Source organism: Taudactylus pleione, unplaced genomic scaffold (genome assembly GCF_031769625.1).
Source record: "Taudactylus pleione unplaced genomic scaffold, aTauple2 ptg000510l, whole genome shotgun sequence".
In the NCBI taxonomy this organism is placed as follows: Eukaryota; Metazoa; Chordata; class Amphibia; order Anura; family Myobatrachidae; genus Taudactylus; species Taudactylus pleione.
This window is the reverse complement of record NW_028284912.1, coordinates 2462813-2469051: the sequence shown is the minus strand read 5'-3', so window position 1 is coordinate 2469051 and position 6239 is coordinate 2462813.

The window sequence follows — 6239 nt, the reverse complement described above, 5'->3', positions numbered from 1 at the left end:
GAGTTGGTTTTTTGTTTGTTTTTGCTACAGTTCTTTTGTTTTTCCGTTCGCATTTTTTTCCTTTTTTCCACATCCTTTCCTGATTTGGTAAGTTTTGTGCAGTCAAATTTGTGGCCAATTGGTGTCTTCTTCTGTTTTTTGGTTTGTTAATTTTTTTAACACTAATTTCATCTTTTTTAGTTTTTTTTGGCTTTCGGACCCAAAGACCTTTTTTTTGGAAATCTTATATATTCGAGTTGGGTAAGTCCATTTTTTGTCTTGCATTTGCGAACTAATTACCGCATTTTTGACTGTTGGTGTAGTGACTTGCATTTGCGAATTAATTACCGCATTTTTGACTGTTGGTGTAGTGACTTGCATTTGCGAATTAATTACCGCATTTTTGACTGTTGGTGTAGTGACTTGCATTTGCGAATTAATTACCGCATTTTTGACTGTTGGTGTAGTGACTTGCATTTGCGAATTAATTACCGCATTTTTGACTGTTGGTGTAGTGACTTGCATTTGCGAATTAATTAACGCATTTTTGACTGTTGGTGTAGTGACTTGCATTTGCGAACTAATTAACGCATTTTTGGCGGCTTATTCATCATGTAATCCAGTTTTGCTTTTCCCTTTTCCATTTTTGGGGTCCATTTGAACCCTATTTGACGTACGGTGTGCAATGTCGTTTTCATCGATGGCCAAATGTGTGTTTCGGCTATTTTCTGTGTTGGCTTGCAACAATTGGAAAAAAAAAAATTCACCCTCTAAATTTTTGAAGTCTCATTTTTGGCTTTTTTACAGTTTATACGTATCATGACAATACCCCGGCATGTAAGCAGCTATGGATGGTATCAGAAAGCTAAGTTGATTTTTCTTACTTTTGGGGTGGCTCAAAAGCCTTACATTGTAAACTTTGAATTTCAGGTAGATCTGGGGCGAATTGTTCTGGCCCTGCTCCCGGAAGACGACCAACCTCAAACTCGTCCCAGGCATAGGCATCGTAGGCATGCAAGGCCCCAGATATTTCGAACACGTGTCACCCTTTTTGGAATGCCCGATGATGAGGTTTTAAGACGCTACCGTCTACCTCCCAAAATCATCATAGACACTCTCTCATTAATAGAAAGTGATCTTGAGCGGCAAATTGACAGTCCAACAGCAATACCACCACTGACGCAATTTATGGCGGTGTTACATTTCTGTGCCTCAGGATCGTTTCAAACAACGGTGGGAATAGTGGCGGGCATCTCCCAATCCTCCTTTTCCAGGATCCTGAGGGCAGTGATGGAGGCACTTTTCAAGCACCTCCATCATTTTATTAAAATGCCTTTGGATATGGGTGCCCTTAGTGTGGCCAAGGCCAATTTTTACCAAATAGCTGGCTTCCCACACATCATAGGGGTTGTGGATGGTACTCACATACCACTTCAGCCTCCAGCACGGCTGGAGGCAATATTTAGAAACAGGAAACACTATCACTCCCTGAATGTAATGGTGGTATGTGATGCCTCCCTCCAGATCCTGTCCCTGAATGCTAAATTACCCGGAAGTGCTCATGACTCCTTCGTCATCCGGCAATCAGGGATATGGCAGAAATTAACCAACCTACAAGCTGGTGATGCGTGGCTTCTGGGTAAGTGGAGACCTTTAGTACATAACAATGTTAAGCTTGATACACAGTGTTCCTGATGTGGTCTATTTTTGTTCACAGGAGACAGTGGATACCCTTGAATGTCCTGGCTGCTCACTCCTTATTTGGCTCCCACACCAGGGCCACAAAGTGCGTATAATTCCGCACTTACAGCCACCAGGCAAGTGGTGGAGCGCTGTATCGGCCTTTTAAAAGGCCGATTCAGATGCCTCCACCGCTCTGGTGGCGAGCTCATGTATGTGCCGGATATGGTGTCTAAAATTGTGGTCCTGTGTGGGATATTTCACAACATTGCCATAAGGAGTGGTGTCCCAATGCAGCCAGAGGATGCCTTACCTGAGGATGGCCCCCCCGAGGTTGGTCGAAGGTCAGTATGTGGGGGGGCCATACGCGATGATGTGGTGGCCAGATTTTTTAGGTAAGTTTGAACCAAACTCCAGTGTTTATACCTAATGTGTTTGTGTTTGTTTGCGAACATCTAATTTATTTTTATTTTTCTCACCATCTTCTGTTTGTTCACATAATCTTTGGCACTCCAACGCTCACTACTTCCTGCTACCCTTACCAAACCTGGATCTGGTCCTTTTGGGCATATATTCTGGAACCCATATCGCAACGCCATGTTTGTGGAATCATGTTGGCATGGTCCTTCGTCAACCAGTTCTTGATTTTGTGTTTTTATTTAATTATTTCTTGGTATGTGTTGTATTTGAATTTATCACTGTGTTTTTTTTTTGGGAGTGACCACTTTGTTTTCTCTGTTATGTTGTGAATAAATGTTTAGAGAGTGAAATGGTCTTCCTTTTTTGGGACGTTAACAGCAAGTGTAACCAGGTTAACACAAGTTACATTTGACTAAGGGGTAAACCAGTACTGACGCCAGTTGAGCTAAACTGAAATATGTTTTCAGCTTCCCAATCCACACCAAAAGGAAGCCTGGCCCAACCTTGGGATTTGTAAGATTGGCCTAAGCAGCTTGCGCACCAAGTAGGAACCTGGAAAATGTAGAAATATGTAATTGACACTACACCCAAAAAGGGAAATGACATTGTTACTGTTATGTGTTTCTTGTGTCTATTTGACATACAAAGACAAAACACAATCTAACTTTTAAAAAAGGGAAATCCTTGCAGGAACAGTCTACTTATGTCATGCTAAACTATCTTGGTTTGGGTTTTTAAAAATGAGCCACAACGTATATTTGTCTTAATAAATTTAATTGGAAAATATAACAAAAATAAAAAAACTAATGCCGAAGGAGGCCAGACAGCCGGTCGAGGGCCACCAGAATGCCGATGACATGTTGGCGCATCTGCCCCACAACATCCGCCACCTCTTGCCGACGCCTCTGTTCCTCTGTGGGTGAGAAAAGTGTGTGGGTTAATACAACAATAGGGAATCCACATAAAAAAAAAAAAACACAACCAAATCACTCCTAAACCCAAAACCAAAAAAAAAAAGGGGGGGCTGGCAAAAATACAAGGCCTAGGTACAAATTCCCACAGGTATGATATGTGTATGTTTAAATCACCAGGAAGAGGTAAAGGCAAACCTTCACAATCACCAAAAGTCAAGCCACAAAAACACGAAGAAAGGCACGACACATGATTACATACAAACAGTTTGTGCTTTAAAAAAAAATAAAAAAATAAACATACCGGGAGACAAAACGGGAGCTCCGGGCAAACCTCCATGATCCTCCTCGGAGGATCCGTCATTACCCAAAGAATGGGGCGGAGTTATGATGGACTCCGGGGAGGGGGTAATTGTAAGAGGGGTGGGTGGAGGAGAGGGGGAAGTGGGACGGAGGGGAAGGAGGCCCGACATTTCCGGGAGAGGGTCTGGGAAGGATGGGGAGGAGTGGGGAATAGGGGAAAGATTTGGGGTGGAGTGTTGGCTGGGGGTTGGGGATAGTGGCCGGGAACGCCGTCTGGACGGACGGTGACGGCGGAGTCTTGGCTGTCCCCCTAAAATATGTCAAAGAAATTGCATTTAGTTTATGGACAAATCCGGGCAACCAAACTAAAAAAAAAAAAAAAAAAAAAAAAAGCCAAATAGCAGTAGAATTAATAAATCAGAAATAGAGGGGAAACATGCACACGCAGATATGAGTACAAATAATAAATAGAACAGACAGGAAAACATGCACACGCAGATATGAGTACAAATAATAAATAGAACAGACAGGAAAACATGCACACGCAGTTTGCCACACAAACACAAACATTAAAACCACAATACATAACACTTACTTGCCAGGATCTGCATGCGAAAGCATGCCAGCAAGCGGGGCGTTCGCCGTTGCAGGTCGGACCACCTGCGCTCCAGCTGCCCGATGTTGCGGCGTGAGCCGAAGGACCGCAGGCGGGACCGTGCCTCCGCATACGCGGAGCGCTTCTGCCGGTTGGTCATGGGTTGAGGCTGGCTGGTGATCCGGCGATCCATGACCTCCGTAAGCACCAGCAGCTTGCGCCTGGTGAATGCGGAGGCTCTCATGATGGCAATGGTGTTTTTCTTAAAAATCATTTTTGATAAAGTGTGTAAAAATTTTCTGATTGGCTAATGTATTTTGGAAATTAACAGGAGCAATTTTATTGGTTAGTGTATGAGTCATGTGTTCGACAGGGCCAGAAATCTCTGGAGAGTTAGGATAGGCTTGATGCAGTGACATGCGTAAGCAAATTTAAATAAAGAAATGAACCCAGGGAAATATGCGGGGATCCACAGCAATAGTACAATTGTTTAATTGTGGTTCACATGTTTTTTGAACAATAAAAGCGAATGTTTCATCCGTACGTATTCTGCGGGTAAACACAAACACGGACAAGAGTAAAGTTTCTTGCATTGTGTTGAAAAAAACAAACAATTAAGCTAATTGATACATTGATTGGCATGATACGATTGATGGAGGTAGGCAGAATAAAGGAGCAGGTAATCGACATCTGACAAGGCCACTTCCTGTTTATACTTGTGCGTGCGTTCCTTTCAAGGCATTTCGGGGATGTACGCTCGCTATTTCGTACGCTCGTTAGTTAGAGGAGGGGTCGTCAGAGTTTTGGGAGGAATTTTAGATGCGAACGAAAATACGAGCGAGCCATTGAATTTAAATATTTTTGTACGTACGCCTAACGTACGTGCGCCCGCTTGCGAGTGGGTCTGAATGAGGGCCATAGTCTTTCCATCAGTTTCTATGGTATGTCAGTCTACTGTAAAGTCTTTTAGCACGTACTCTGATGACTGCCCTTGGTCATACTTGCCTACACTCTCGATTCGGCCGGGAGCCTCCCAAAAATCGGGTGCCGCTCCCAGCCCCCAGGAAAGGCAGGCAAGCCTCCCAGCCCCCGCTTACCCCCCTACCTGGTGACGCTATTCGCGCTGAATTGCATCATTGTGGCCACGCACCCTGCTTCACAATGCCATTAATATCGGTATCGTAGAGAGGGGGCGGGGACACGATGACGCAATCATGCTGTCACACCCCCATGTCCCACCCCAATGATGCATCATCTGCCGGGCCACACCTCCTTTTACAGCAACACGCCCCCCGCTGTGAAAGCCCGACAGCTCCCTCACGGAAGGAGGGAGCTAAATGTCGGCAAGCATGTCCTTGGTTCTGATCAATATCTATTTTGGTTAATATTCCAGCATTGCAATGAGAAACGAAACAACAATTTTACTGACAGGTATCACAAGCAATAAAATCTATCTGGCTTTGCACAAAATGAAAGTTAAGAGCAGGCTGGCACAGAAAATGTAATAACCAGTAAACAACATCACAATGCAATTTTCCTATATTTTAACCGTTAACAAACCCGTTCGAGCTGCCTTGGAGACTGACAAATGCAGACGACAAGTGACTTTTCAGTCGTTTCTGATGTAGCGAAGTATTTGCAGTTTCATTGATATCTAATAGCATATCGGATTTTGCAAACAAAACAAATGGCTATAGACACGAGCGTAAGTGTGTGTGATGAATGGCGTAAGCCAATTGCGGACTCTACGCCGTGTGTTCTGCAATCTGCGTATCTTGTATTAGTTGCAGCTTTGCAAATTCGTGTAACTGCAGCTTTTTTTTGGTGAATGCAAATTGTGCCTACATTAGGAATCGCATTTGCAGACAACTCTTGATTAATCTAGATAACCTCTACCATGAGATCTAATAAACAACCTAACTTGTTGTACACAGTAAAACAAGGATGTTATCAAGCATTGAACAGCTGAGTATGTTCATCGCGATCACTGGGATACCAAGGGCCCAATTTAATAAAGAGTGATAAGCGATTTATCACTGTTTTTCTAATTATAAAGGTGATCTGGTATCTTTTAAGGCAGATACCGAAGTTCCTTTAATTGTAGGAAACCGTATGGGAAAAACCGTATGGGAAAAGCCAGGGGGTAGGGTGGCTAAGGAATAAACAGGTGAGTGACAGCTAGGTCTCTCTATTGCAGCCAAACACAGGTTTGGCTAGACCTGCCCAGAGGCACGAAGTCTGACTCACTTGGTGGTCTTCACCAGTGACTGCCCCAGTTGGGTTATGGGTTTCGCTGCACCAAGTGAGCAGGTCGTGGCCCTCTGGACAGGTGCCTGGGAGTGGCAGGAAGA